The 6,303-nt window shown below is 37.2% G+C and overlaps 1 non-coding gene across 1 annotated transcript; it reads left to right on the forward strand.

Moving 5' to 3' along the window:
* Positions 1 to 401: 401 nt before the first annotated feature.
* On the forward strand, positions 402 to 508 carry LOC112513893. Its single transcript, XR_003069353.1, has one exon. It is a non-coding gene; the product is annotated as a small nucleolar RNA R71 (small nucleolar RNA).
* The last annotated feature ends 5,795 nt before the right edge of the window (positions 509 to 6,303 follow it).

The following is a 6,303-nucleotide window of genomic DNA, read 5'->3' on the forward strand; positions in this document are numbered from 1 at the left end:
TTTGAACATAATTTACTGATTCAGAATTATGAGAACAATGTTCATATGAATGATCGCCACCACATCACACACACTGCACAGATATGACTGTTGGAACAGATGTGTTAGCAGCTTGTTGTACTCCCTGACCAGAAGTTAAAATTTTCAATAAATTGGTCATGGAGGTAAGCTGAGTTGTTAATGCAATATATGCATCCACCTCATGTATTTCAGCAGTCTTTTTCTATGGCTGGGCACGTGGGTCAGCCCAATGCCCATTGTTTGCTGATATTTTTTCTAGGATCTCATATCCCTCATTATAGGTACTAGCTGTAAAGGCTCCGCCTGCAGTTGCGTCGAGCATTTGTTTTGCCATGGGACTTAACCCATTGTAAAACGTCTCAAGTTGAATACAGTACGGAATGCCATGGTGTGGGCATTTCCTTAACAGCTCTTTAAACCTTTCCCACGCATCAGGAACAGCTTCATCATCCAGTTGTTTAAAAAGACAGATTTCGTTTCTGGACTTAGCGTTCCTTGTTGGTGGGAAATATTTTCGCAATTTTTTTTCCTCCATGTTACCCCATGACGGCACAGATCCTGGTGTTAAAGAGTTAAACCATGCTTTTGCYCGATCCCGTAATGAAAATGGAAATAAAGTAAGTCTGAGAGCGTCATTTGACACTCCCGGGATCAGGAAGGCATCTGTGATTTTCATAAAAGACTTTAAATGAGAATGTGGGTCTTCTGAGGGCAGTCCAGCAAATTGGCCATTAGTCTGTAACATATGAAACATTATCAGTTTTAGCTCGAAATGGAGAGCGGTCATATGTGGTCTAACTATCCCAGAATTTAATTGCTCAAAATCCGGGATAGCATAATCCATGATCCGTCCATTTTTGGAATTTGCCAGATTAATGATGTTCGGAGTTTGTGCCCTTTATTGCTCATTAGGGTCCGATTCTGTGTCCAAATTATTATCATTTTCATGATGTGGGTTTCCTTGGTGAAAAATTGGGAACGATGGTATTTGCCCAAAAATTGGTGGTTGGTTTTCCAAATGTGGTACTTCCGGAATGTTGGGAGTAGGTAACTCCATGTTGGGAGGGAGTAGAGCTTGAAATGCTCTCTAAGCCCTCCTTCTATGGTGAAACGTTCTCTCAATGTCTGGATCAAATTCGAAAAAATCCCCACGATGCGTTCTTGGCATACACCACTTTTCAAAAATAGGTACTAGAAAAATCAAATCTTTTACTTTACTCAAAAGAAAACTTTAAGCTTGCCTATCCCCGGCAACGACGCCAAAAACTTGGTCGGTCAAATCCTTTACCTTTAGACTTAATGAAATTGGGCCACAAAGCAAATATACAATACGGCCCAACGTCGTCTTTCAAAGTAATAAAGAGGTACAAGTACCAGAATATTGTCCACAGGGATTGGAGCAAAAGTTAAATAAGAGTCCAATAAAAGAAAAGATTTCAGATGACGAAAACGAAGACTTTAGTTTGATTCCAAGTTAACACAGGTAATATAACAGAATAATAAAGCAGAATAATAAAGGTAACACGGGTGTAAGATTTGGGGTGAAACGTAAACACGAAATCCAGCAGACAAAGCTGTGGAARRACCKGTCCCACCATYTATCTTGAAGGTATTCCTCTCGGACTTCACCTTTGCACTATATTATAGATTTGCACCCATATCTCTATGTGGTGTTCGGACCAGGGATAGTGACAAAATGGTGTCTTCAAGATATATGGCTANTTATGTCATCCAAGTTGACGTGCTTATTGATGGTTTATCTCTAAGTCCATCGCACTTTAACACTTTCAAAGTGATCAACCCGTCAAGAAGTGTGCTTGGTTTTATAAAACTTGAATGAAATAGTGGAACATTGTTATTRCGAAACAATGTCCACTTTCATTCGGTTTAACATTTCACCCTTTACCCTACACCCGAACTAATGAAATTAGCTACTCATCACAGAAAGTAAATGACGTAAATAAATGACGTAAAGTAAATACATTAAAGTAAATAACGGAAAGTAAATAACTGAAAGTAAAGACGTGAATGTAAATAACTGAAAGTAAATGACGGAAAGTAAAGACGTGAATGTAAATAATTGAAAGTAAATGACGGAAAGTAAAGACGTAAAATAAATGACAATAAAGAAATAAATAAAAGACGAAATGTAAATAACAATAATTAAAAGCTTGTAAATAATACTAATAAGATGGAAGAGTTTTGGGAGAGTTTTGAAACAAATGATGAAGGATCAAATGTCCAGGAGGTGTGTGGAAAAGAGAGGCCAAAGGCCTTCTTTTATACCCAACACAATAGGAAAAGACAAAATACAAAATACAAAAATGAGGTACAAAGTACAAGGTACAAATTGAGAAAACAACAAAAAGGAGATTTCATCTCCATCACAAAAGGTCATCAAAAAKTCTTCTCCACATCATTTCACCAGCTGTTAATAGTCCAAAACGAGAGCCTCTTCAGCTCAGACCTCTATCMAAGACACGGCTTAATCAATAAGCACTTTTCCAAAAAGCCATAGTGCAGCCGGGCGATGCTGTTGGAATGCTGCAGCATCACAGTGCAGTGCAATAAGTCAAAGAAATGTTATCTACTCCAACTTGTTGTAAAAACAGATTCATCATCATAATTAGCTCCAAACATAATAAATGAAAAATAAAGAAGTAAAAATGACTCAAGGTTGGGATAAACTATGAAAATCTACCTAATAAACATAAGAAATAGGTACTTTAAGCATGTAATAAACCATGCTTATCAGATTATAAGTTTAATTTTAAGAAGGTGTTACACCTTTCAATCATTAAGAAATGAGAGGATATGTGTGAAGTGTCCTTCCTACCTTGTAGCTCAAAAGTGTGTTGAGTAACTGAAGTAAGTTGTTCTCAATCCGACTTATAACTTGGTTTTGCCAAATAGATAGGGAGACTTGTCTTTGTTTGAAGTCTAAAGTAGAGTCACCCCATCTCGAGCTTTGTTGTGAGATCAAACAGTTTCTTTTGGTGGTAAAATGGGTCAAAATGTTACCCACAAACCTCTGGTATAGAAGAAGTTACCCAAACACCTATGAGTAGCAAGGCTAGTGCCTTATAGTATTTGAAAAGAATTGTTATGCCCCGACTGTTTGTAGGATTGCTTTCAATAGGCATTTTGATCCACGATTTGGTTATGGTGCCTTTCAAGGTGATCGTTGAGATTAATTAGGTTGTGTTTGCTTATGAAGTTCTTTTGATCAAAATCTAGCGGTTTGGTTGTGCAAGATAAGGATATGATTGGAAGTTGTTGATCCTCTCTCTCAGTGATTTGATGATAATCCTTTTTTTCCTTTCACGTTGTATTTGTGTCTCTGTATTTTCAGTTCCAGCGATCATCACTGAGTATGTTCAGTGATCGCTGAAGAACTTGCATTGTAAATTCATCAGAGACAAACAATACTTCAAGAAGACAACACTCACACCAAAGATCCTTCAGCGAACGTCGAAGATTGAAAATGAAGATTAGAGACTGGCGAGTACGTGATTTGAAGCGGTATTCAGTGATTACAAACTTGTCTACATATGTGTGAAGACTGCTCTAGCTTTAGCGAATGATGATGAGACCTCCAAGTCATCCCAGCATTCAGCGATCAAAAGAAGCTTGTTTAGCACGATTGTTGTTGTCTTGTCCTTTTGCACACAAAGGACAAACCTATACCCTTGCAAAAGTTAGTACGGTACGAAGCCGATTAGTCGACTCTTTGTCCACCAACTTTAGACAAGGATACCTGCTCAAGAATAGTGCTTTTGTACTATTCACTGTAGCAAATGACAAGTCTTCCTCTTAAGGCTTGGCAAGCACTCTAAACCTACCATATTGCATTAAATGTTCATTTAATGCAATGGGTATAAATAGAAGTGTTTATTCTCTCTGTAGAGTGCGCGCATCTCTCTGCAATCCTCTTCTTACTTCAAGCATCTTCTAGCTTAAGTAAAAGATCTTCTTTTTAGCAATCTCTTTTCTTGTAATTGCTAAAGATTTGTGTGTAACCAAAGATTGTTTAGATAGGTTTTCTTTACCTTATCTTTCCGCAAACAGTCTTGTAAAATCTGTATTGATCTTCTCTATCAATATNCGTCAAGAAGTGTGCTTGGTTTTATAAAACTTGAATGAAATAGTGGAACATTGTTATTGCGAAACAACGTCCAATTTCATTCGGTTTAACATTTCACCCTTTACYCTACACCCGAGCTAATGGAATTAGCTACTCATTACGGAAAGTAAATGACATAAAGTAAAGACATGAATGTAAATAACTGAAAGTAAATGACGGAAAATAAATGACAATAAATAAATAAATAAAAGACAATAATTAAAACTTAAAAACTTGTAAATACTACTAATAACTTGAGAGAGTTTTTGGGAGTACAAGTTGAAACCAAAATCGTCCAGGAGTTGATTCCCAAAGAGAAGCCTAAGGCTTTCTTTTAGACCCAAAAGCTAACTAGAGACAAAAACATAAAAAGAAGGTAAAAGGTACATATGAGTGGACTAGAAAAAGGAGGTATCATCTCCATCATAACATGTCAACAAAAAGGTCTTCTCCAATTCATTTCACCAGCTGTTTGAGAGCCAAAATGAGGGCTTCTTCAGCTCAGACCTCCATCCTTGACAATGGCTTAACCAATAAGCACTTCTCCAAAAAGCCAAAATGCAGCCGGTCAATGCTTTTAGAATGCTGCAGCATTATAGTGTAGTGTTATAAGTTAAAAGATGTCATCTACTCTAAATTGTTGTAAAAACAAATTCATCATCACATTTAGCTCCAAACATAACAAATGGAAAATAAGAAAGTAAAAATGACTCAAGGTTGGGATAAACTAGGAAAATCTATCTATTAAACATAATAAATGGGTACTTTAAGCATGTAATAAACCATGCTTATCACACCCCCAAACTAAAAGTGTTGCTTGTCCCCAAGCAACCAAATGACAACTAAAAATGACTCAATATAGTAAGGTATACAAGATCAAGGCAGTAAGTGCACACACAAAGCAAAGCATATCATTTATGAACATCATAGCCCTTCATAAATTTTTAGCAAACCATTCAAAGCCTAATTTTCATGTATGAACCATATGCTAGCACTAGTCTTTTCTTTAATGAACTCAACACACCTCTCTTTGATAGGGTCAAAAGGACTTGCATAAGGTTTTCCTCTCTTTGGCTATTTTCTTTTCTCACTTTGCCTTTTCCTTTTATGCTTCATCATTAATTTTTTTTAAAATTTTGGCACTATGTGCTCTTTATGATGAAAGCATGCACATTGCACCTATGGGACACTTTTGTGCTATTAAAATATATCCCACAAAGGCTTTAGAACTTTGCTCTTTTGTATTTGAAGCAGTGGCCTATGTGGTATACCCTCCCCCAAACTTGAACTTGTGACAATGCCCTCATTGGCTATGTTGGTGGAAAGTGTATAAGGCAACAAGTGGCTTGTKTGAGAGTTTAAATGAAGAATGGCCTAAATCATACCCAAATGTGTATTGGTGTGTGAGTTAAATTTGGCTCAAGAAAAGACATATGCTAGTTCTAGCAAGAACACTATTTAGTAGGTGAATGGCTATTTACCCTCAAATTTATTTAGGCTATGATATCAAGAACTATAAGCAATGATCATGTAATCAAGTATGAAAATAAAGCTAAAAAACAAGAAAACTATCCCAGGACTAAAAAAATTAAAAGTTGGAGACTAAAGATGAGTGAATGAACCTGTCCTACTCCAAGGGAGTAGGCTGTGTGGCATGAGGCTCCATGGCTGCATCCAAAGCTGCTTCTCTAAGCTGTTCATTCTCTTCCTTTAACCTCTTGTTTTCCTCTTTGAGGCTCTTCAGCCTCTTCCCCATCTTTTTCAACTTCTTGCTCATCATCTCCTTCATATGCACCTTTAATTCTCTCAAATCTCTTTTCCCCTTCCCCTGCCCCTTTTTTAATCTGCTTCTTTACTTCTGTTTTTAGCTTCTCCATCTTGTCCATGAATTCAGATCTTTGCATCAAGATGTTGTCCAGCAGGCTGCTGTTTTGAGACAGCAAATCTTGAATCATTCCCATCAAGTCTACTGCTCCCATACTCCTGCTTGTCCTCTCCTTCAGCCTTGACATAGCTTTTAGGTCTATGATAGACCTCTCTGCTCCTTCCTTGATGATGACATCTTCCTTGAAAACTAGCACTCCTTCACTCTTCAACAACCTGTCAATGACCCCAGGGAGATACAACTTCCCTTGGGTCCTGTTAGCACAATACACAAT

This window comes from Cynara cardunculus, assembly GCF_001531365.2.
Source record: "Cynara cardunculus var. scolymus isolate 2C chromosome LG 5, CcrdV1, whole genome shotgun sequence".
Lineage (NCBI taxonomy): Eukaryota > Viridiplantae > Streptophyta > Magnoliopsida > Asterales > Asteraceae > Cynara > Cynara cardunculus.